Genomic DNA, 26269 nt, shown 5'->3' with positions numbered 1-26269 from the left:
GGCAACAAGTTTGAATATAGAGCAGCTGAGACGCTTAATAATATGACTGAGGAACTTCTGAACTTGGAGAGTAAACAGAGAGGAAAATGTTCCTGGGGTTCTCAGCTCAGACTCTCCTGTTGTACAGGTCTTCATTCTACCTCCTTGTTCCAAATGGCCCAAAGTTTCTCGGTTTGATCTTGCTACCCTCCTTTCACCACTCCACTCCAAACTTCCACTCCATACACCTGGACTCAGTTACACGTGGATTCAGCGAACGACTCTGGGCTTGTCCGCTACTAGAGACTGGCTCCGCTTTTGGTGGTCATGTTGTCGGGACTGGCCACTCCACCAGAGGCAGAAACTCCAGAGGTCGTGGGGAACAAGAGAGGGAAGAACACTTCAGGATGGGAGGGAGAAGAGAGGAGCCATCCAGAGAGCGAAGAGGGGGATCTAGCAAGCCCTGAGCTCTTCTCAAAGGCTGGTCGGAAGCCTCCACGGAGCCAGGGAGCAGCCAGAGGGGCGTAGGGAGGGTGGCCCGGTCCCAGCAGCCAATGGAGCTCTTCGGGGAACGAGGGGCAAGAGCTGACACAGTGGTCTAAGAGGGAGGCTGGGAGCAGCTGCAGTAGCCAAATGAAACCTTAGGGCCTGAAGCAGCCTGGCAGCCTTGTCTGGGAGAGGGAGACTGTGGCTGTTGGAGGTAGCACGGACAGAGTTGGACATAAAGACATGAGAGGAAGGTAGCCAGGTCAAACCAAGGCAGGTCTCAGTCACTTGGGGCTAAAAGCAGGACCCAGAGACCACCCATCAGGAGAGTCCCAGCAGGAACCCCTGTACCATTTTCAAGTAGAGCTAGAGTGTGGCACTGTGGTCACCCCCTTTTTAAAACAACAATGAGGGCTGAGTTTCTAATACAGGGTGATCAGTTAAGGCTCTCGAAATGGGCGGCAAAGAGGACAGAGGGATGGGAGGTGGGGGGAACTGCACTGTACTTTTCCTTCACTTGAGGGTTCGGTCATCACGCTAGATAGGTTCCACCCCACGACCAACCCTAAGTTTATTGGAGGATCTAGCCCTCAATATATGCATTCATGTTCCAGCCACATTTTTGAAGAATATAGCCTGGCTGTGCAGTTGGGTGTGCCTGTATAAACGTGGGCTGATGAAAGGATAACTGTTGATTTCTTTAGTAATTGGCAAGTTTTGTGAGGAGGCAGGGTAGTTCCACAGAGAGCACTCTCTAAGTTTGAATGCAGTAAGTCAATGGATAATTCTACCTAAATTAAAAAGCAGATAATTATTTTCAAACCCACTGGAGACACTGTTAAAAGGTGGAATCCTTAAACACAAGCACAGTGCTACACACCCACAAGTATCTCAGCTCTCAAAAATTGTTCCTGGAATTACCTAATTGTGAGCACAAATTGGAAAATTAGCTTGCTATTTCTCAGCATGGGAAAGTAAAAATCATTCCTACCCTTGAAATTAAGTAATGACATTTTTGCATAAGGCAAAAATGCAGGTACCAGTACTGTACTCTCAAATAATGGGCCTACAGAAATGGGGCCCGTAGTAATTATATATATTAAAGTAAATCTCAGACATGGCTATAGGAGAGGTCAAGTGGTGGGGCTGGGATCGCTTCTCGGACTTTTGGCTAGGATCAAGTGTAGTGTCTGTTCTTATCTGAGAGGCAGCGTGGCTCAGTGGAAAAAGCGCAGGCTTGGGAGTCAGAGGACATGGGTTCTAATCCCATTCCACCATTGTTCTGCTGTGTGACCTCGGGCAAGTCACTTAACCTCCCTTCGCCTCAGTTCCCTCATCTGTAAAATGGGGATTAAGACTGTGAGCCCCATGTGGGACAGGGACTGTGTCCAAACTGATTCACTTGTATCTACCCCAGAGTTTAGAATGTGCCTGGCACATAGTAAGCGCTTAACAAATACCATCATTATTATTATTGTTATTAGAATCCAGGTCCTCTGACTCCTAGGCCCATGCTCCTTCTACTAGGCCAAGCTACTTCCCAAGACCAAGTGACTTATCCAAGATCACCTAGTAGGTCAGAAACAGAGCTAGGACTCACACCTGGATATCCTGACTTCCAGTTTTTCACCCAATCCACTCAGCCAAGATGACACCCTCCTCATAGAGAATGCCTTCATGACTGAATTTATTATTTTGTGGAGTAGACCAGGATCATTTTTGTCATCATATTTACAAAACTCAGTTTAGTAAAGATCTTGATATAAACTCGACTGTAAATTCCTTGAGGGCAGGGATTGTGTTTACCAACTCTATTGCAGTGAACTCTCTCAAGGGCTTAACAGAATGTTCTGCACCCTTACGTCCATAGAAAATACCACTGATTGATTGACTGCAACACTTTTAAGCAAGTAGCAAACAGGCCTTAAGATGAAAGATTGTTTCTCAGGGGAGCAAAGGATAGAGTCGGAAGACCCGAGTTCTAGTCCTGGTTCCACCACTATCACCCCTGTGATCTTGAGCAAGTCATTTAACTAGTCTGTCCTTCAGTTTTCCTATCTGTAAAATAGAGAGAAATTACCTGTTCTCTCTCCCTCTCAGTCTGTGAGGCTCATGTAGGACAGGGATGTATCCCAGTCTTATCTTGTACCTAGCCTTGTACTTGGTACATAATTGCTTAACGAAACAATTTTTATGTATTATACTTAAGAACAGGTATTGTCTGTTGAAAACTAATGGTCCTGCCTACTCTGCCTGAGGCAGAAAATTCAAACTACAGTTCAACCCTCTTTTCTACTGTGCATTTCAGAATATAGCAAAGGTGACATTCCAAACTACACAATTGGTATAAAGCACATTAACTGGTGCTTGTCACAAAACCATGGATATCTTCAACTCCTGGGAAGAAGGGATCTTCTCATTACAAGTGCACCCCATGATACAAGGGGCAAGTGGTCTTTGAAAATGTAGCTGTATTATGGAGTCCACTTCCCCTTAGACCTATATACATATTTGTGTTCTCATCCAGAATCAGCCTTGACATAATGGCTGAGTCCTACAAGTAAAAATTATACTATAATTCCTTCCTGTTACCACCCCTCCATTCCCTCATCCCCCTTTCCTCCCCTGTTCTGAGTGGCTTTCCCTGATTCCTAAAGTCAGCCTTCTCCTCGCCTCTACAGTCCCCCTCTTGTATTTTTCTTGTTTGAACTTTGGTCATTGGAGGTAAGAAACAATTTCCTCCTAAGTCAATTTATCAGACTGAGGAAGTCTAATAAATGACCTGCAGATGTTTCTTTAGTTATGACTAATCCCTAGATGAGTGAAAAGACCCTGATTTTATAACTTGCAAAGTCACAAAATTTTCATCATCAAATTGTAATGATACTGGAAGTGATCACTACAGTTCCTGAGAGGTGAAAAATTTCTGAATGTAAATGTCGACTCAAACTTCCTTGGTATAAAATACACCTAACCCAAATTGTTTGCCATTTTGCTTTCATTACTATCACTATTCGATTTAATGTTTGTCATCCATAGTGTACATAGAAGAGGCACAGGAAAGAATTCAAGAACTTAATGTCATAATTAGAGTTTCGGTACCAATAACTACTTTTTGTAACTTTAAGAGGTATACAGGCTAAGAAATATATTAGCAATATAGCGTGTACCTATCTTGGATAATTGATAAGATAAAGCCTAAATACATTGATGATTTAATTAGGTGTCAGGGCTGGTGATGATAACACTTCATAGACACATTAGTATAATTAGTAAAGCCACTTGTCAATTAACTAATTATCCAACTCAGCTCTTTAATCTGCTTAGGCAGCAGAATTCATTAAAGGGGGTTGGATGAAAACTTAATTTTTCAGAGGCATGCATGCTGACAGCAAAAGTATATGAAACTATAAACATCTAAAGTTCAGATGTTTAGATGTACCTCGACCTTGTCTGCCTCGCCACCAACTTCTCGTCCATATTCTGTCTCTGGCCTGGAACAGCCTCCCTTTTCATATCTGATAGGTGATTACTCTCCCCATCTATAAACCCTTACTGAAGGCATCTCTCCTCCAAAAAGCCTTCCTGAACTAAGTCCTCATTTCCACCTCTCTCACTCCCTTCTGGATATCCCTGATTTGCTCCCTTTATTCACCTCTCCCTCAGACCCTCAGCACTCATGTACATAACCGAATGTATTTATATTAATGTCTGTCTCCCCCTCTAGACTGTAAGCTCATTGTGGGCAGGGAATGTGTCTACCAACTCTGCTATACTGTTATTTTTTACTCTCCCAAGAGCTTAATACGGTGCTCAGCACACAATAAGTGCTTTATAAACACAATTGATTACTTCATCTGACCACAAAAGTCACCTGAAAATATGAATAATCATTTTCTTATTCACTTTCGGTGGGTTTTCTTTCCTTTCTTCCAGCTCTTGCAGTCTCGGGTGATTCCTTTTTGGTTAAGAATTTCTATTACCCTTTAGATTACTTTTGGCATGACTATGTAAGGACTTTTTTTTTGTTGTTTACAGTATTTGTTCACCATTTACTTTGTACCGAGTACTGTACAAGTGCTAGGGTAGATACAAGTTATCCAGGTTGGATACAGTCCCTGACCCACATGGGGCTCACTGTTTAATTAGGACCCCATGAGGCAACTCAGGCACAGAGAAATTACGTGACTTGCCCAAGGTCACACAGCAGGTCCTCTGACTTCCAGGCCTATGCTATTTGCTTCATGTTGCTTCTCTTTTAAAAGTCACCTTTACTTTGTTCACCCCTAAGAGGAAAATATATGGCCTTTAGAGGAAGGACAAAGTCACCACATACCACACCTCAAATTAAAGCCAAATGGAAAGTGCTGCAATGAAGATATTTTTGTGCGTCTTCTGAATGGATTTACCCAAACAGAACACTGTAAATGTATTTTTTGACAAACAGCCTTGATGTGGCTCTTAGTTCTCTCCTGTGATTTATTAGGAGACTCAGCTTCAGTTCAAATAGCTTTTCCTGTCTCTACTTCAACAGTACTTTTAGGCCAGCCATTGCGATTTAAGCCCTGCCCCTTAAAGGACAAACTCCGCAGCAGTCCCCTAAATAATATGTGATGTGAATAAGCACTGTGAAAGGAGTTTCCTGTTTTGATTTTCTCCTCGGCACTGCAAACTGAGTTTAAATCTCTAAAGGGCTTACTTAATATGCATATATTGAAAGTGAACCAAAAGAGCATGGGAACTTTAAATGCCTCCGGCACATACTTTTTTTCTTTCTTCTCCTCTCCTCTGGTACTCTTCCCTCACTCTCTCCTTCTTTACTTCAGCCTGTCAGTGACAGTAAGTGCAATCACATTACACACAGCTTTCTTTGGAAAGCGCCCTTTTTAATGATCTGGCAGTCTGTAGACACTGACTGCTTCCAGAAAAAATTTCAATCCCTCGTCCCACAGCTTCCGTAAGCCCCAGTGATAAATGACACCTGTCATTCTGTCACTGACAAATGGCACAGATGGGAGCGTCAGTGATGTATAGCTCACCAGAACAGGAAATCAACTTTTTTTTTAAACTAAAAGAGCTGACCAGGACATTGTCAGGAGGCTGTTCCAAAGATCTTGCCTGAAGAAAGACAGAGAAAGAGACAGAAAGAAAGGGAGATACCTAGAACTTTAAACTTAAAAAAAAGATAAGATGGGTTCAAAACAGTGACATATATTTGTGTGTGTGCATATATATGCATATCTGGAGAATTGTAAAAAAAACACAGATGGTTTTGATGTCACTTAGTACTAAATACCTTAGACTGATTAAAACCTGTTTTTGACTAAAAGGATGGTCTTTTGAGCATTCGTATTTTCATTCCGAAGTATCAATACATCAATTATAAAATGCAATTTGCTTGGCTAGCCTAAGCCACCCTCATTCTTTAGTTCCCCCTCAGCGACTCAGTAAACTCATTGAAAGAGAAAATATCTGCACGATGAGTCAGATCTCGCAGAGGATAACAAGATTGCATTTTTGGGTTGACAAGCAGTCAGAACACTATTAGGAGTCCAAGGAGATATCAGATTCTTTGATCAACATGTGGTTTTCTTAAGTTTGGTTTCCTCTCCGCTTTTCTGTGCCCCTTGAGGAGCGATGTAGGGAGAAAATATTCAGAAACATTTTTATTTTGTTCTGGGAAAATGCAGTGCTGCTCCAGATGCCCCGGCTGATATCATCATTTAATAGGCCATAGGAACTTGGCAGGGTGTGGGGAATAGCTGCCCCCTTGAAGGCAATCCAAGAGAACAGTTCTTAGCCAAAGTTCAGCCAGTCAGAGCCTCAGGCAGACAAGCAATTCAGGTTTTAAGGAAAAAAAACACTTTTAAATGCAACATAATTCCACTGATGTTAATGGGACCTACAAACCGAATAAAAAACACAGAGAACAACCCTATCCCCTTCAGAAGCAGAAAGAGAAAGTCATCAGAGCCATGGGTCGATTCACAAGAGGTCCCAGTCTAGAGAGACAAATTCTCAAGGGGAAAAATACCCACTCCTAAAAATGTCTATATTAAAAACGCAGGGTGTCTTTACAATTTTGTTCAACTTCAGTTGCATGCTACAAATTCGATGAGCATATTGCAACCAAGCAGCATAAGCGATAGTGTTTCTTGTGTGACCATAGTAGCTCAAGAGTGAGTGGCATACGAAATTACACAATTTAAGATGCACTTCTCCCCTGCTATCCCGTAAAAATAAAGCATGCCTGAAAAAAGCAACAATGTTGAATGGAATGGAACCTAAAAAATGAGTAGAGGAAAAACTGATAGAAAAAAAGATGTGCTAAAATGAGATTATTGCCATCGATCTCTTATACCACTATCAGTCCTTTTACAGAGACTAGAGCAATGCATGCTTTATAAATTCCCAGGTAAATTCATAGCGCAATAATCAATAACAAATTTATAATTATTTGAAGTGTTCCCATTAATAAACTTTGTCTTTGGGTAGCAAAATATCAAATCCAGCTTGGTTTAGCGGAAAGAGCACGGGCTTGGGAGTCAGAGGATGCGGGTTCTAATTCTGGCTTCGCCACTTGCCTGCTCTGTGACCTTGGACAAGCCACTTAACTTCTCTATGCCTTAGTTACCTCATCTGTAAAATGGGGATTAAGACTGTCAGCCCCACGTGGGACAACCTGATTACCTTGTATCTACCCCAGTGCTTAGAACAGTGCTTGGCACATAGTAGGCACTTAAAAAATATCATAATAATAATTATTATCATTGTTAAATCCACTCCCTTTGATTGCATTTTGGGGGCTGCAAAATAACCAATCAAATCATTGCACTTTTAAAGAGAACTTTAGTGAAATCTTGACAAAATATTTAGCAAGACCCTTTCAGGAATGTTTTATATGCTCCCTGTTTGGAGAGATAGTTTTAAAACATTTTTATATGTTTGAAAATTTTTTCAGTGTTGCAATTTTTCTATTGATTTTTAATTTTCTACTTTTCCAGCACTGTTCACATTACAGAATCAAAGGTTTGGTCAGGCTGTAGAAACGTAGGCTTAAAAGTATGCTGTGCCGAGATTTTAGACATGAGAGAGGCATATGCATTCAAGGCAGTAATACCAAGCCTTTCACCATCAATTGTAACCCACATAGATCAAAAGTAATTCTGGGGACATGAGCAGATTTTTCTGTGAATAAAGTTAATAATAGGAATCAGATGGTAAGACAAAAGCATTTAAGCCAAGTGATGAAAAACAAAGACTGATAAGAGTTTATAATGAACAAATATTTTGTGCAGAAAAATCAACTTCAACACTAATGTGAAGAAAAGATCACAGTATATGGAAAAGAATCAGATACTGTCATGAAGTATAGCCCCTAGATCAACTGGTGCATAAGATGTGAAATACAGAAAACAAGACCTGCACTTTCTTTTTGGATATTTAACATTTTATCTACATGTCTATATCCCAAGCATTCTAGGTTATATTTTTACCACCAGTCTGTGCACTTCAAAATTGAAATAAAGACCAAGTTTGTGTAGTAAAGAGGCAGAGGCAATTAGCTGGATAATTTGTTAAAACAAATTACATGAAAAATTTTTGATCTGATTTTTTTCAGCTAATTGCCTTAATTTTCTACCTTCACTTTGATGGTAAAGACCTGGCTTCAGGCTAATTGAGTGCCTCCTTACAGAGGAAATTAAAAAGTAAGGGATTGTCTATTTTCTTTTTCTATTACCAAATTGAATTTGTTTTTACCAATGCTCAGGTTCCTATATTACTGAAAACGGATCAGATTCAATAAGAGTATGATTCTTCCTGCCCACCAATGGGAGTTACAATTTAACTTTATGTTGGGAAAGGGATTTCTGCCCCATTTTCACCACCTGACCTTTAACCTTTTCACCCCATATCCCCTTGGGTTCACTGACACCTGTATTTATTTTAATACCTAAAATATAAAATAACACACATGAACAAAGCACAATAGTGGAATAATCATCAGTTTCAAACTAATAATAATAATGGTACTTGTTATCCCTTTATTATGTGCCAAGGACTGTTCTAGACACTGGGATAGATAGATACAAGCTCATCAGGTTGGACTCAGTAGACAAAAGACAAGGCTTACCCCTCACCTGAATGTCATCCTGGAAAGGCTATATCAAGGATTGTCCTGATCTTATGGTGGCCCTGAAGTGAATCTAGACTCAATCCTGAATCCTCTGACTGTAAACTACTTGTGGGCAGGGAACACGTCTACCAAATCTGTACCGTCCCAAGCACAGTGCTCTGCAAATGATAAGCGCTCAGTAAATACCACTGATTGAGAACGTAAACCAAAGAACTGCTTTGTGATCTCAAGGTCCTTCATATTCTTTCTCTCAAACATGATTAGTGACAGAGAAGCAGCGTGGCTCAGTGGAAAGAGCCCGGGCTTTGGAGTCAGAGGTCATGGGTTCGAATCCTGGATCTGCCATTTGGCAGCTGTGTGACTGTGGGCAAGTCACTTCACTTCTCTGTGCCTCAGTTCCCTCATCTGTAAAATGGGGATTAAGACTGTGAGCCCCGCGTGGGACAACTTGATTCTCCTGTGTCTACCCTAGTGCTTAGAACAGTGCTCTGCACATAGTAAGCGCTTAACAAATACCAACATTATTAGGTAGGCCCACTAGTGAAGACTAATCATATTGGATTACTGATGGAAGAACTGTTTAAATGGTTTATTCAATATATTCTTCTCTTGGCTATAATGCACCCATAGGGTACGGCTAAACAGCACAGTCCAGGAAATCAGAGCCAACACTCAAAGAACTGCTTTAAAGGAGTAAGTCACAGTACAGATAATGCACAATTAGAGAAGCAGTGTGGCATAGCGGAAAGACCGTGGGCCTGGGAGTCAGACGACCTGGGTTCTAATCCCAGCTCTGCCATTTTCTGCTGTGTGATCTTGGGCATATCATTTAATTTCTCTGTGCCTCTGCTTCCTCATCTGCCGAATGGGGATTCAATACCTGTTCTCTCTCCTACTTAGACTGTGAACCCCATGGGTATCTTTTATCTACCCCAGGGCTTATTACAGTGTTTGGCACATTGTAAGTGCTTACCAAATACCGCTATTATTATTACTGTTATTATGAGGGAGAAATCTTGGGTCTATCTGGTCAGAGGGACCAGTTCCAGGACCTGTCTTGGAAGCCTTGGGTGAGTGGAGCCTGAAGAGAGTCACTTTTGCCAAATACAGGTGCCAGAGATTGGGAGAAGAATGAATAGAAGGCAGACTTGCTACTAACTGGTGAGTAAAACCTAAGGTAGATAATTCAGAGAAAACAATCCATTCACTGAGAGTACATGGAAGGGATTTACTACACTGCTAACCTATTCCCTTTTCCCTTTTCTTTGGGGAAGGCATGTCAACTTTGGAGTTCAACCCAGAGCTCTAGAGTTCACACATCAGTGATCTTCTTCCACGATCAAGTTTCTCTGTCAACACCTTCCTTTCAAAAACTCAATGGTCCAGCTTCTGTCTTCTCCCCATTTAACTCTCATAATCTCCTATAGGAAGAGGCTATCTCCTAAGGAAATGGCAGGCAGCCAAGTAGCTCAAACTGAAAGGCATCTGTTGGCCAGAGTTCTCTTAACTAAGCCTTTTTACCCTGTGAGACTGACCATTTAAACCTCACAGAAGCCGGTGAGTATAAATTTCAAGGACCAGGTTTTTTAAAATTGTGGAATACGTGGAACAGGATACGGGATTCAGATCCAGAATTTAGGGAAAAGGAGACATTGTGGTTTATTCTCAAATGTACATTTGTACATTCCTATCTAAAAGGAATTAATCTGTTAAATTGAAATAGAGTTAACAGGTGCTTAAAAGCTGTACTAGGTCGAAAAGTACCCCCCAAACCTGTCAAATCCAGCAAGCTGCATGCCATGTCCGTTTTCAACAAAAGTAATGTCACCCCAACGTGATGTGACATAATTCAGGTCATGTATCGTGACAATACACCAACAAGGAATCAAAAAAAGAAAACACCTGATATTTTGGCTCAACCGCTTTACTTTTGTTCTTGTCATTAAGTGGCATAGGAATCTAGAACATCACCATCAGATTCAACATGTGGGCTTAGTGGCTCTCAGACTTCTCTAGTTGGTGGAATTTTTCATTTTCAAAATGCTTTAAGGTCAAGTGTGTCCCACTGCTAAGAGCTAGGCAGGCGTATAGGCAGTGATCCTTGTATCTGAAGCAGTGGCTAGCCGTGTGAAAAACGCTCAAAGTTCAGTAAAGGAGAAAGAAATAGTTAGCTAGGCATTTGCTCTTTTCCCAAAGGGCGATGGCATAGTGGAAAAAAAAATCAAGAGCCTAAAACAATTACATTCTTTCCTTCAAAATGTCAGGCATACGCTCTTTGCCTAACTCGCTTGGCTTGCCCAGGGACGGGTCTTGGCGAAAGGTAAAGTTGAAAGCCGAGGTGTCTTTCTAACGTCCCATGGGCTGTGAGGAGCAGGAAGTGCCTGCTTTGGCCTCGGCTCCTATCAGCATTCTATCCAGTAGATCCTGGCAGGCAGCACTTGCTCAGTGCTCGGCTCATATCAGCATAAACACTTCATCACAGCTGACACGCTGATACGCTAAATGAATAAGTGCGATGCACAAAAAGGTCACTGGGAAGTTAACTAAAGGGATTACAAGGGACAGTCAACACACTTCAACAAGAAAAACCCTGATAGGTGCGGAAAACATGGTAAATGAGCCCCCAGAATGCAACCCCTCCGCCGCATACTCCATTACGTGGCTGACAGTTGAGTTCTAAACAGTTAAATATGAAACTGTCAACAAGGGCCTGTCTTAATAACCAAACTTGAGGCCTTTTATCCTGGAAGATTTATGAAGTAATTTTAAAGAGGCCCAAGCAAACATCTGTCAATAAATTGAATGCCGGCTACAGGATTTACAAGCAAGACAAGAATTTCTCATTAAGTGCACATTAGCACTGTGGGGATCATAAATAGTAAGAGGCCAGGATGCTGAGCCTCTCAAGCTGTCATTAAAACACTATCTAAGAACTAATGAGGAAGTGATGGAAGGATACTAATGATCCCTCAGGCTCCTTACATTCGGCATTTTCAAAGAGGACTACGCAGTACCAGATTTCTCTCTGTTGGGGCAGAAGGCCTTCAACACAGGAAAATGCTTTCGGGGAATGGCTCTGGTGCATCTCATCCTGCTGTCAGTTCAGAAGCTGCAGGCCACCTCTTCCACATCCTGCAGCGAATCAGAAACTACCAGGCAGCGCCGACTGTCTTGAAAGGGGCCAAACACTCGGTAATATGACGAGCCCTTCCACGGATTCAACCATGTCGAGATAACCAGGAAAAATGGAGACAGAGATAGGCTGTGTGTAATGGGCCAACTAAGTTTCTTCTTGTCTTCTCCAGGCTCTGTCTTTCTTGGACAAACCCAATCTTACAACTGATCACATCAATGGAAAATCCAGATCGTATACTCATGCCATTCAAGCGTTTCACTCATGAGGTGGGCATTTGATCCAAAATGAGTGAAAATAAACCACAGGTTCACGTGAAATTCAAATCACAGGAATAGTGCTGCTTGGGTATGGATGGACAAGCAGTTTGGGAACTGCTTGCATACCAACTGCAGTGGGGAATGGATTTTATTTCACTAGATCTCTGAAGTGTCATTGGTGTCCCAATTATACTACCTGCAAAGAGGTGAGAGGTGTAATTAAGTATATAAAGTCGCCTTCAAACTCCCTCAGAGAAGCAAGAAGCTCCACTCAAATGCATACGATTTTCCTATTGAAAGGGCCGTCTAGGCATGACTCCAGTAAGACTGATACACACTCTTTACCCAATCGAGCCTATTTAAAAGTTTCTCTCTTGAAAAAGAACAATTTTACAGGTTACATTTTAATGGGCCTACATTATGCAACCTCACATTTCACGTCGTTGCCTGTGTGTAACACAGACTGATTAAACTGGCCAAGTTTAGACTCTTGGTGACCTTAAACTAGAAAAGTCCATCATGGTGAAAATTGTTTTTTAATACACCTGTTAAGAGAAAAGAATATGTTCACCCAAACATCAATTTACTGGCCCAGCTCTGAATTCTAATGAGCTTAAAGGAAAAAAAACAACCTTCCAAGGGTAAATCTCTAAGGTCCTTTGGCATTTAGTCACTGATTACATCTTTTCAAGTATCAATGATTATGCAAACCAAGAAACTATCATTGGGTCTACATAGTACCTATCCAGCTAAATCAAGTCCCAAGCCCTGCTTCTGAGCAATAAAAGAGGTAGTACCTAGAATAACTGAATTACAAATCAATTTGGTTTCTTACTTTTCTTATCATCTGAAGATGTCACCAACCCCTCCCTGCCCTCAGTCAGACTGTAAGCCCCTTGGGGGCTAGGGACCATTTCTAGATCTCATCCTTGTACTCCTCCCCCACCTCAACTTCACATCCCCCCACCCGCCCCAGCACTTTGCTACCTGAGATTATGGTTTTTGGCTTCTTTTCAATTTGGTTATCAATTTGGTTTTTTACTTTTTCTTATCTGAAGATGTCACCAATAATAATAATAATAACGTTGGTATTTGTTAAGTGCTTACTATGTGCAGAGCACTGTTCTAAGCGCTGGGGTAGATACAGGGTAATCAGGTTGTCTCACGGGAGGCTCACAGTTAATCCCCATTTTACAGATGAGGTCACTGAGGCACAGAGAAGTGAAGTGACTTGCCCACAGTCACACAGCTGACAAGTGGCAGAGCCGGGATTCGAACGCATGACCTCTGACTCCCAAGCCTGGGCTCTTTCCACTGAGCCACACTGCTTCACCAACCCCTCCCTACCCTCACTCTTAGACTATGAGCCCCTTGGGGGCTAGGGACCATTTCTGGATCTCATCCATGTACTCCTGCCCTCCCTACCCCACTCCACCCCCGCCCTTTGCTACGTGAGGTTATGGTTTTTGGCTTGTTTTCAGTTCAACAGAAGAGGGAGACTGGTAGCTGGAAATTTCACCATAATTCAATATGGTTTGCCCTGGAAATAAAGGGTTGTCCTCTAGAGTATAAGCTCCTTGTGAGTAGGGAATGTGTCTTCCAACTCTGTTATATATGTGGGAAGCAGCGTGGCTCAGTGGAAAGAGCCCGGGCTTCGGAGTCAGAGGTCATGGGTTCAACTCCTGGCTCGGTCACTTGTCAGCTGTGTGACTGTGGGCAAGTCACTTCACTTCTCTGTGACTCAGTGACCTCATCTGTAAAATGGGGATTAACTGTGAGCCTCACGTGAGACAACCTGATTACCCTGTATCTATCCCAGCGCTTAGAACAGTGCTCTGCACATAGTAAGCGCTTAACAAATACCAACATTATTATATTGTACTCTCCCAAGTGTTTAGTACAGTGCTCTACATGTATGTGCTCAACAAATGATTGATTGATTAGACTCAGCCAAAGCATCCTATCCACAGTATATGTCTCACTAATACTTGAGGCCCTATCTCAAGGGTAAACTCCCTTACCCCTCCATCAACCGGCCTTTGGTAATTCACACCCACAAAAGAGTAGAGGAGGAAGAGGAGGAAGAGAGTTAAAAATTTTGATACTTTCTCTATCAGGTTTATACTTTGGCATCAATCGGTAAGTAGGAATATTAGGTTGTATGCAACCATTAGTATTTATTTTTCCCCCAGCCCAAATACAGGGACATTTCTTAGGCAGAAAGGGGGACCAGGAACAAAACCAAACTTTATCTGAAAAATTTAGCTAGCAAAAATGAATTATCTGGGATAGAAATGAGGAAGTTTTTTTTCCCTCAGATTGGATGTCCACATTGCTAACAATCACCACATGAAATTTAACTGGCTTATACACAGCTCTGCTTGACCACCACCACCTAGATATCATTATGGAACCAAAGAAGTGGGGGGTGGAGAAGGATGGGAGTGTGTGTGTGGGGGTAATCCAAGCACTTTTATCCATTTTGAAAAGAATTTGATTTTAAAATTTTGTTTTTCCTTGCTGAATTTTTTGAAAGGATGTAATATGATCCCATTCTTCTGGTGAAGCAATTTGCATCACTTAAGGAATGAAAGGAAGCTGTAATATCAAGTTTATCTAAATTACTTAGTGAGGAGATACTTTAAACTTTAAGACAAGGAAGATGACAAATAAATATAATAGCAGTAGGACATTGTTGGTAGGGGAGCAGAATTTCCGGCTCCTCTCAATCCAGTCCCACAAATAAAAATTAGAACAGTGCTTGGCACATAGTAAGGCATTTAGCAAATGCCATCATTATTATTATTATTATTGTTATAAAAAATGACGACAAAAGGCCACGGCCTTCCCAACATTCTAAAACAATAGCAACAATGGTGATATTTGTTATTGTTATTCTTACTGTTATTTTATGCCAAGCACCGAGCCAAGCGCTGAAATAGTTCAAAGTCCCTGTCCCATATCTGAGTAACATTCTAAGGGGGAGGGATAACAGGTATCCAATCCCCCAATTACAGATGAGGAAATATAGGCACAGAGAAGTTAAGTGCCTTCCCCAAGGTCACTCAGGAGACAAGCGACAGAGCCGGGATTAGAACACTGGCCTCGACTCCCAGCCTCGTGATCTTTCCGCTAGGCCTCGCTGCTTCTCAACATTGAGAAGTCCACATGCTGCTGAATTTTGAGTCCTTCCCGGGCCGAAGCAGGGGCTGAGTGGGAATCCTGATCGCACAGCAGTGGCCGAGCTGAGATTAGGAGCACTAGAATCCACACTCACCCAATGCACCAGGGTATCCTTCAGCACAAGTTACTCCCTGTTCGTTCGGAAGCCTAGTCAACGCAAACAGGTGCATTCTCTACCCTTCCAAATCCTGCTCAGAGTCATGTAAAATAGGGGAGATGAAGTCGGGATGTTTTTTCAGGGTCATTCAAGTGCAAATGGATGAACAGTAATGGATTAAAAGGCAACTCCAATTAAAGGCCTTGGATGTCACAACACACCAATGTCAACATATTGTTCCACCAGCTGCAAATTACCAGATAGACAAAGTTTTCAAAATAACTACTAGTCTAAACAGCCCTGATAATGTAACTAGAAACAGAGTCCGAAGAGGAGAGATGAGGGATATGAAACGAGAGGTCAAATGGAAATGGTGTTTGGTGATTTTTTTCCCCCTCACTCCAAACCTAATGCCAAGGAATATAATAATCATTATCTGGATTGATGGGTAGACCATCTGAGACCTTGATTGTTCATCTTTTAACTCATTTTTTTTTTTTTTTTTACAAAGCAGGTATTTTTACAACCAAGAATTACAGAACGGCCTCGGGCTAAATAGCAGTGAGTCCCAAATGAGTGAATCCACTGAGGGGAGAATCACTGAAGAAGAAAATGAAGTTGACAAGGCTGTTGCTTCTTAATAAACATTATCACATTTTCAACATGCTGTATTTGTTACTTTTCTTTCATTGATTGATGTCCTAAAACATTTAATATGGAGAACAGAATCTATTTGCCTGTGTAGTTATATCATGGTGCCTTTTGGCCCTAGCTCTCCGACGCCTTTTACATTTGGCATGGGGGAATGAAAATGTTAATCTGGGCAATCACATTTTTCAGAACGAGTCAGAAATCGGAGAAGACAGTTAATTGAACCATGCAATGTTGTGAGATTATAAATTGAAATGGACTGTGCAATTCTGTCTTATTTCCTGGTTTCTGTCACCTCTTCCTCCAAATTAATGTACAACCATTATTTGCTAAATAGTTGGTCCAGTAGCCCTCTCCCACCTTCAAATCCAAGGCAAATGGCCATCTATAATGTAATTTCAGAGTTGTTGTTCTCACCGGTTTATGAACAGCACTAGTTTTTGACAAGTAGGACCATGAGGAGTTAGGCAAATTTTCCACTACTATCATTGGAGGATGGTGACTGTTTTCAGCTCAGTCTAAAGCCAATCCAGTGGCACACGAGCGGGTCCGGTGACCAAGGAAGAAGATAATCTAAAATGAGGCTGTTGCCAGGAAGTACATTTGTCTGGGAAAAAAACAACTGTGCTGGAAATTGCCTTAGAGCATCTCTTACATTACTGCAATTGGAAGTTCTACCAAATCAGTGTATTATGGGATAGCTCTCATGGGATAGCTCTCACCCGAATACACTGCTTGCAATAAGGAGAAATGGCTTCAGAGAAGTACTGGGTGCACTCGGCTCCGCCATGTGTCTGCTGTGTGACCTTGGGCAAGTCACTTCACTTCTCTGTGTCTCAGTTACCTCATATGTAAAATGGGGATTGAGACTGTGAGCTTCCCCTGGGACAGGGACTGTGTCCAATGTGATTACCTTGTACCTACCCCAGAGCTTAGAACAGTGCTTGGCACATAGTAAGTGCTTAATAAATACCATCATTATTACTGGTACACAATCAATTATTATTTATTGAGCACTTACTGGGTGCAGAGCATTGTACTAAGTGTTTGGGGGAGTACAATATAACAGTTGGTAGACTTATTCCTGCACCTAAATTGTAATAGTTTTCTAAGCATACCCCTATTTGGTCTTTTAAGTAGAGAAAGGTGTAAATGATAGTCTTCTCAAAGATTGGTACTATTGTAGAATTTGTGATGAATGAAGTTGGATCAGATCCGTCACTGTATATAGGAGCAGGTTTGGAGAAGTAGCATTTTATTAGTGTTAACTATAGACCATATTTAACACTAAGTGGCAGAGTAGGATAAACAACAAGTGGTGCCTAGAATGCAGCCAGTCTACCCGTGCCGATTCGATGCTTGATACGATGAGACTCCATTAGACAGTAAATGGCACAGCCGAACGATCCACGTGGTTATCGGAAGCAGGCAACGTGAGTTGGAGGGACAGAAGGAATGCTTAAGGATCATCTTAAAATATAATTTTCAGAAATGAGGGAGACCTGCGACCTGCTAGAAACCAATCATGGGCACTTCAGTGGGCACTTCACTGAGAATGAAATTCTGTGATCCTTTTTGTGTAAAGGCATTAGGGTGGTCAGTGACAAGGAGCTTAAGCACAGTGAAAAGCAGTCAAACCCCAGAAGAATCAGCTTTGGGAGTGCAAAGTAATTCAGGGTGTTAATCATGTATTGGTCTCCTCGGCCTCATGTTTAGAGAACAACATTACCATGAGTGTTCAATTCAGATATGAAGGACAACAATATAGACTAGAGAGCCTTGCCCGAACTAAGTACCGTGAATCTTGGGCACTTGGTATTCAACACATAACACTTTCGTACATATCTGGAAATTATTTGTTTATATTAATGTCTATCTCCCCCTCTAGACTTTAACCTTGTTCTGGGCAGAGAATATGTCTACCAACCCTGTTGTACTGAACTATTCCAAGCACTCAGTTCAGTGCTCTGCACACAGTAAGCGCTCAATAAATACCATTGATTGTATCTATTTCTTGAATACGAAAATGGATTTTTATCTCTGAAGCCACTTTTTTGGATTTCAGGGATGGTTATGTAGACTAGGGTATTTGGAAAGGAATCATAGTGTCTGACATAGGAATATGCCAATTGGAGGTTCACTTTGGCTGTATTTTTTACTTTAGTAAAATAAGCTATTTTTGTTTGGAGATCTGCTGCTGTCCAACAAATATACAACTTTATTACTAACCCTGCTTGCTCCTGAATGATACCTTTGTGGACACTAAAAACAATTTAATGACATGTCACAATAGCAATTCACTCTGTTAATAGCCCAGTTCAATAATACTATATTGCATAAACCTCCCTCACACGTCAGACAAATAATTCACCTTTTACACACTGTGGAGTAAGCTCCATTTCACTAATATATTTCTCTGCTTACCTACAAATATCCAGAAGCTCTGTACTGTGACATTAGCTATATTTCTGCACGAGGTCAGCAGGGCTGCTGGGCCCGACTGAGCTGAGCTGGACCGAGCCAAGCTGGACTGAACTGGGCCGGGCCGAACCAAGCCGGGCCGGGGTGAGCCGGGCCAAGCCGAGCTGAACCGAGCTGGACCGAACCGGGCCCGACTGAGCCGAGCCGAGCCAGGCCGGGCCGAGCCGAGCACTCCAAGATCTCTCCACCAAAGGGCTACAAACCGGAACGGACCACCAACCATCCCCCTGAGTCGGGGACCTGACCGAGGATGCCAAAAATCTCTCCACCCAGAGATCCAGAAACTAGTGCAGATCATCAACCACCCTCTGAGTCAGGGAACTGCCCAAGGATGTGGTTATCTTTCTCCGGAAGAGACACAAACTGGCGCGGACCATAGAACATCGAATGGGACAAAAACCTGCCCGAGGAAGCCGAGATCTCTTCCTCGAGCGGTCTCAGACTGACCAGGTCATCAACCATCAGAACCACTGCCTACCACCTGCCACTCTGCCAGGATTGTGGGACATTTTGGTCCTGATCTGCTACGGCCCAGGAAGTGCCCATTTTCTTCCCCTTCTCTCTTTCCCGGTTGTGGGATCAGGGGGTGGCTGTCCAACCCCCAGGAGACAAAGGCCCGGGTTCTATATATTGTTACATTTCAAAAGCTGCCTGCCTTCACACCTACTCCCCCCAACCCAGGCTGTTTATTCCTATTCACTGGCCTCTTCACTCCCAACCCCCCAAGGACAATTCAACCATCCCCTCTGGGTATCACCGGATTAAGTTGTTATTGCTGAGGATTACCTCACCCACCCTACAGTACTCTTCAGCCACTGGCCTCCTGTCAGCCCACCCCAGTCCTCCCCACCCCCTCTGCCACCCAACTCCCCTCCCCATCCCTGTCCTCCTGGCCCAGCGCCATCCGTCCCCCTCCCCCCATGCCGACCCCCGTCACCTCACTCCCATCCAAACAGTCTCAACCCCTTCCACTGTCCCTTCCCCTACTACCCTCCCCACAGCTTCAGCCAAATGTGGCCTGTGTTACCCCGTCTCCATCATGGGGAAGCTTCCCTTCATCTTTGACTTGTTCCTGTCTCAATCACTCCTCCTCCTCGCCATTAGTGAAAGCTGGCTCTCCCCAGATGACACGGTCTCCCTTGTTGCTCTCTCCGGAGAGGACCTCATTTTCTCCCACTCCCCAAGACTCACTGGGAAAGGAGGAGGGGTTGGCTTCCTTCTCACGCACCAATGCTGCTTTCTCACTCTTCCACCTCCCCCGGATCCCCTTCTTTCCCTTCCTTTGAAGCCCATATCATCTGCCTCTACCACCCACTCCAGATTATAGTAACTGTCACCTACCGCCCCCACCTCCCACTTCCAGGTCCCACCTCCAACTTCTTTAACCATTTTGATGCCTTTCTCAATCCTTCTTTCCCCATGCCCATAGTGATCTTGGGGACCTCAATATCCACACAGATATTCCTGATGACCTTCTGTTGACCACCATCTATCACTCCTCAACTCTGACCTCCAGCTCCACCCCACCTTGTCCACTCACCAACCTGGACACACACTCAATCTCAGCATCTCTAACCACTGCACAATCTCTACCCTCACCAACTCTGAAATTCCTCTCTCTGACCACAACCTCCTGATTTCCCTCCTCTCCCACACTTCTTCCCCATTAATCTGTACTATTCCTCCACAGAGATCTCCGATCTTTTGACCCCATCCAACTTTCTCAATTCATCATACCCCACTTAGCCTCCATATCAAAACTACCCTCCCTCAATGATCAAATAAATGTCCTCAACACCTCCCTCTCTACTGAACTCAATTTATTTGTTCCCTATCCCTTCATCGATTTCAAACCACTAACCCACAGTCCTGGATCACCAGGACGGTCTGCCTCCTTTGCTCTTGGGCTCAAGCCGCTGAGAGGTGCTGGTGGAAATCTAAATATCAGTCTACTTCAAGTTTATCCTTGCATGCTTTAACTCTGCCCTCTCCTCTGTTAGGCAAAATGCTTTCTCAACCCTTAGTGACACCCACCCAGGCCCATCGCCCTCACCAGTTGTTCTAGACATTTAATTACCTCCTCGGGTTCCCTATCCCCGTCTCCCTCAATCCTCGAGTCCAATGAGCTGGCCAACTGCTTTATTAAGAAAACGGACACTCTCAGGCATGAGGTCCCTAAAATCACCCTTGCCCCTCCCCCTTCTAGCCCCCCTTCGACTCTCCGATCTTTTCCAGCAGTTCTTTAGAAAAGATGTGCCTCCTCTCGAAAGCCACCCGCTTCACCTACGCATCCGACCCCATTTCTTCCCATCTTATCAAACCTCTGACCCCCCTGCTTTCTTCCCTCTCTAACAGCTGCTTTCAACTGTTTGCTCTCCAATGGCTTCTTCCCCACTGCTTTCAGACAAGCCCATATCCTCCTAGCCTAAAAGAAACTCTCCCTTGACCCCTCAGCTCCCTCCAGTTATCACCCCATCTCCCCCCTACCATTCCTCTCCGAATTCCTTGAGCAATTTGGGTACAACTGCTGCCTCAAATTCCTCTCCTCCAATTCTCTCCTTGACCCCCTCCAATCTGGTTTCCGTCGCCTTCGCTCCACAGAAACCACCTTCTCAAAGGTCATCAGGGATCTCCTTCTTGCCAAATCCAGTGGCCTCTACTTCATCCTAATCCTCCTTGACCTCTCAGCTGCCTTCGACTCTGTGGACTATCCTCTTCTCCTGGAAACGTTATCCAACCTTGGCTTCACCGACTCTGTCCTCTCCTGGTTCTCCTCTTATCTCTCTGGCTGTCCATTCTCAGTTTCCTTAGCGGGCTTCTCCTCTGCCTCCCACTCGCTAACCGTGGGGGTCCCTCAAGATTCAGTGTTGGGTCCCCTTCTATTCTCCATCTTCACCCAGTCCCTTAGGAGAACTCATTCCCTGCCACGTCTTCAGCTACCACCTTTATGTGGATGATCCTCAAAACTACATCTCCGGGATGTACGGGAAGCAGCGTGGCTCAGTGGAAAGAGCCTGGGCTTCGGAGTCAGAGGTCATGAGTTCGACTCCCGGCTCTGCCACTTGTCAGCTGTGTGACCGTGGGCAAGTCACTTCACTTCTCTGTGCCTCAGTTACCTCATCTGTAAAATGGGGATTAACTGTGAGCCTCACATGAGATGACCTGATTACCCTGTATCTACCCCAGTGCTTAGAACAGTGCTCTGCACATAGTAAGCGCTTAACAAATACCAACATTATTATCTCCAGCCCTGATCTCTCTCCCTCTCTCCAGTCTTGCATCTCCTCCTGCCTTCATCTTCACTTGGATATCCTCCTGTCATCTTAAGGTTAATATGTTCAAAACAGAACTTCTTCTCTTCCCACCCAAACCCTGTCCTCCCCCTGACTTTCCCATCACTGATGGCACCACCATCTTTCCTGTCTCACTGGACCATAACCTCGGTATTATCCCTGAATCCTCTCTCTCATTCAACCCACATATTTAATCCACCAGTAAATCCTGGCAGTCCCACCTTCACAACATCACTAAAATCTGCTCTTTCCTATCTATCTAAATTGCAACCACATTAATACAATCACTTATCCTATCTCACCTGGATTACTGCATCAACCTCCTTGCTGATCTCCCAGCTTCCTGTCTTTTAACGCTGCTTCCCAGATCATTTCGCTCCAAAAACATACAGGACATATCACCCCCAATTTCAAAAAACTCCAATCGTTGACCATCCACTCCGTGTCAAACAAAAACTCCTCACCATTGGCTTTTAAGCACTTCACCACCTTGCCCCCTCCTATTCACCTCACTACTCTCCTTCTACAACCCAGCCCGCACACTTTGCTCCTCTGCTAACCTTCTCACTGTGCCTTGATCTTGCCTATCTAGCCGCAACCCCTAGCCCACATCCTACCTCTAGTCTGGAACGCCCTCCCTCCTCAAATCTGCCAGACAATTACTCTCCCCCCTTCAAAGCCTTATTGAAAGCACATCTCCTCCAAGACGCCTTCCCAGATAAAGCCCCTCCTTTCCTCTTCTCCCACTCCTGTCTACATCATCCTAACTTGCTCCCTCCTCCCAGCCCCACAACACTTATGTACATGCCTGTAAACTATTTGCATTAATGTTGTCTCCTCACTTCTAGACTGTGAGCCCGTTGTGGGCAGGGAATGTGTCTGTTTACTGTTGCATTGTATTCTCCCAAGCACTTAATACAGTGCTCTGCACACAATAAGTGCTCAATAAATATGACAATGAATGAATGTTACGTTTCTACGTATGATCATCTCAAGTATATTCTGAGTGACAATGAGTTTTTAACCAGCACATCACGTCAGAATAAAACATTAGGAAATAAGTTATCCTTCTTGATTTTCCTCTCCCCTTACAGATGTGAACAGCTTTAACACCCTATAGGTATGTGCAGCAATAAATATATTTTAATGCCTTTTTTTCCCTTTCTGAGCTAAATATCTGCATTAAGTAAAACTGTTTCTCATTGGAGATGGAATGGAAATTTATCTTGTACCAGTATGGCCTTCACCTGCTGTTTTGACTTCATTCTTTGCTTAAAGTGACTGCTATGGATGACATTAATTAAGGCTCATGTATTAATGAAAAACATACAGCTCAGAGTGCTAGACTCCTGGGCCAAAGTTCAGAGCTCAGAGTGCTAGATTTCCAGTGAAGGCAATCCCTATGACACAACTGGTTTATGTGTCTGAAAAGAGTAGTTGTCTTGTAAATGAGTGCATTGAGGGGGCTCATTTATATGTACTAAAATACAACTAATTGGACTCCATTCCACAATCAGTCCTGAGATAATGGCTGCGCCCTACAGATAAGTAAAAATTACATTGCTTGTCCCCAACTCCCCTCAGTCTCACTTCTGTTCCTAAGTAGCTTTTCTGACCCCTTCCCTACTCCCTAAATTCTTCCATCTTCCAGTTTCTCCTCTCCAGTAACGCTCCAGCAATACCATAGGTCTTATTTATGGCATTTGTTAAGTTTTTACTATGTGCCAGACACTTTTTTAAACGTTTACAAAATAATCAGGTTGGACACAGTCCCTGTCCCACTTGGGGCTCACAATCTTAATCCCCATTTGACAGACGAGGGAACTGAGGCACATAGAAGTGAAGTGACTTGCTCAAGGCCACACAGCAGACAAGTGGCAGAGCTGGAATTGGAATCCCAGATCCGTGTTCTATCCACTAAGTCATGCTTAATCACAGCAACAGCTATCGATGTGGGTTTGGCTCCCTCAACCCCTTCCTTTCCCCTTCACAGCCCTGCCTTTCAGCCTAAGCCAAAGCTACAGGAACAGGGAAAAAAGATGAAATGGTTTGGGTGGAGGAGTGGTGGTTCCGAAGAAGAATCACACCCTTCTGTCATCCCCTGCTCGGCTACTTTGATCAGGGAGCAAAGGCACAGCTATCATTGGGGAAGGGCCAGGTGGGGTGGGGTGACTGCAACCACGGAGATGGCCATTGTTGAAACAAAGAAAGTTGAAACAAAGAAAGAAAATGGGAGCAAATGGAAGGTGTGGGGCACGGAAATGGCTGGGATTAGGGGAAACCAGATTCTGGGCCTGCAGGGAAGTGATTTACCTGGTGTGATCGTACGTACGTACTACTGGACGGGAACTGTGTGTGCTGAGAATAGGTCAGCAAACTGGGCAAGATCTAGCCTCTGATAATGATAAGAATAATAGTTATGTTATTTGTTAAGTGTGTACTATGTGCCAGGTATTGTTCTAAGTGCCGGGATGGATACAAGCAAATTGGGTTGGACATAGTCCCTGTCCCACATCTCCATCCCCAGTTTATGATGAGGTAACTGAGGCACAGAGAAGTGAAGTGGCAGAGCTGAGATCAGAACCCATGATCTTCTGATTCCCAGGCCCATACTCTATCCACTGCCATGCTGCTTCTCTGATGCACCGACTCTCCGGTGACTGTTGACGAGCACACACCTATACTAGATTTCTGGGTCTTCATACTAATTTGTTCTGGTTCCAAGTTGCTAGTTTGCTTTTAAAATCTACTCTGCATTGCTCACTCACCTAATGATTCCAGAGGAACCTCTGCTCCTCCACTAGTTATTTATTTGTAATAGCAGTAATATAAGTTGGTGAGCACTTAACTGTGTGCAAAGCACTATACTACATGCTTGGAAATCCTTTGACCTGGAGTGTGGAGTCAACAGGTTAGTTGCCTCCAGTAGGGCCTTGATTCCCTAGAGTTTAGAACCTGCTTGGCACAAGGTAAGCACTTCATGAGTAGTGGAATGAGCACAGATTTGAAAGTCAGAGCTCCCAGCTCCACGACTTGTCTGCTGTGTGACCTTGGGCAAGCCACTTAATTTCTCTGTGCCTCATTTACCTCATCTGTAAAATGGGGATGAAGACCGTGAGCCCCACGTGGGATAACCTGGTTCTTTGTATCTACTCCAGTGGTTGCCTATCAACCTCCGCTCCAAACAAAAAAACTCCTCACTCTAGGCTTCAAGGCTCTACATCACCTTGTCCCTTCCTACCTCTCCTCCCTTCTCTCTTTCTATCGCCCACCCAGCACACTCCGCTCCTCTGCCGCCCACCTCCTCACCATCCCTCAGTCTTGCCTATCCCGCCGTCGACCCCTTGGCCACGTCCTCCCGCGGTCCTGGAACGCCCTCCCTCCTCACCTCTGCCAAACTGATTCTCTTCCCCTCTTCAAAACCCTACTTAAAACTCACCTCCTCCAAGAGGCCTTCCCAGACTGAGCTCCTCTTCTCCCTCTACTCCCTCTACCACCCCCCCTTTACCTCTCCGCAGCTTAACCCTCTTTTCCCCCCATTTCCCTCTGCTCCTCCCCCTCTCCCTTCCCATCCCCTCAGCACTGTACTAGTCCGCTCAACTGTATATGTTTTCATTATCCTATTTATTTTGTTAATGAAATGTACATCGCCTTGATTCTATTTAGTTGCCATTGTTTTTACGAGATGTTCTTCCCCTCGACTCTATTTATTGCCATTGTTCTTGTCTGTCCGTCTCCCCCGATTAGACCGTAAGCCCGTCAAACGGCAGGGACTGTCTCTATTTGTTGCTGACTTGTTCATTCCAAGCGCTTAGTACAGTGCTCTGCACATAGTAAGCGCTCAATAAATACTATTGAATGAATGAATGAATACCCTAGTGCTTACAACATTGCTTGGCACATAGTAAGGGCTTAACAAATACCATAATTATAATTATTACTACATTATTATTATTATGAAGGATAAGAACACTCTGGAAGCACATATGGATCGACTCAGATCTCTGTCTTGGCTCTTCCTACTTCTGACAATTTTGGCTTCTCTACTTGCTTCCCTCTGTACAGACCAATTAAAAACAGTGGGCAGGAATACGTGCACCAGTTTGCTCTCTTCTCTGGCAAAGGGGAAGCAAGAGAGTTGGGCACCCACTCCCAGTGCCATTTTTAATTTTCCAATCAATCAAGAACATGAAGGCGATAAACGACGGCAGGCAGAGGAATGATGTTACATGAAACAAATAATCCTGGGGAGATCCCTGCCTCAGTCCGAAAGACGGAAAACCTAGAGAGAGAAGGAGAGATTCCAGAAGCCAAAAATCTTTCAGAGGGACTTTGGAGTTCTTTGGAGAGGAAGTAGGGGTGAAGGATTGGCCATTACTTCCCCATTTCTAGAGTGGCCATCCAACCTCAACAGGTGGCACCACACCAATCTATTTTGTGTGCTTTCTCCCAGATGACCACATCCCAGAAAGCCCTCCACGAAGCCCTGGAGTGTAAAGTCCCCTTTAACAAGAACTCCGTCAGGGCACGGCAGAGGTGAAACTGAGATGAAATAAGGGGGGGGCAGAA

At 43.8% G+C, this 26269-nt stretch overlaps 1 protein-coding gene and 1 long non-coding RNA gene across 9 annotated transcripts in view; one reads left to right on the top strand and one right to left on the bottom strand.

The window, feature by feature from the left end:
- TSHZ2 (teashirt zinc finger homeobox 2) overlaps positions 1-26269 on the bottom strand; it is a 359031-nt gene that overhangs the window by 215729 nt on the left and 117033 nt on the right. The gene's annotated exons all lie outside the window — the stretch shown is intronic.
- Positions 11301-15937, top strand: LOC103169338. The gene is made up of 3 exons (XR_485695.3): positions 11301-11794; positions 11908-12004; positions 15790-15937. It is a non-coding gene; the product is annotated as an uncharacterized LOC103169338 (long non-coding RNA).

Source organism: Ornithorhynchus anatinus, chromosome 8 (genome assembly GCF_004115215.2).
Source record: "Ornithorhynchus anatinus isolate Pmale09 chromosome 8, mOrnAna1.pri.v4, whole genome shotgun sequence".
In the NCBI taxonomy this organism is placed as follows: domain Eukaryota; kingdom Metazoa; phylum Chordata; class Mammalia; order Monotremata; family Ornithorhynchidae; genus Ornithorhynchus; species Ornithorhynchus anatinus.
The sequence above is the reverse complement of the archived record's forward strand: the minus strand, read 5'-3'. Positions and strand labels throughout refer to the sequence as shown.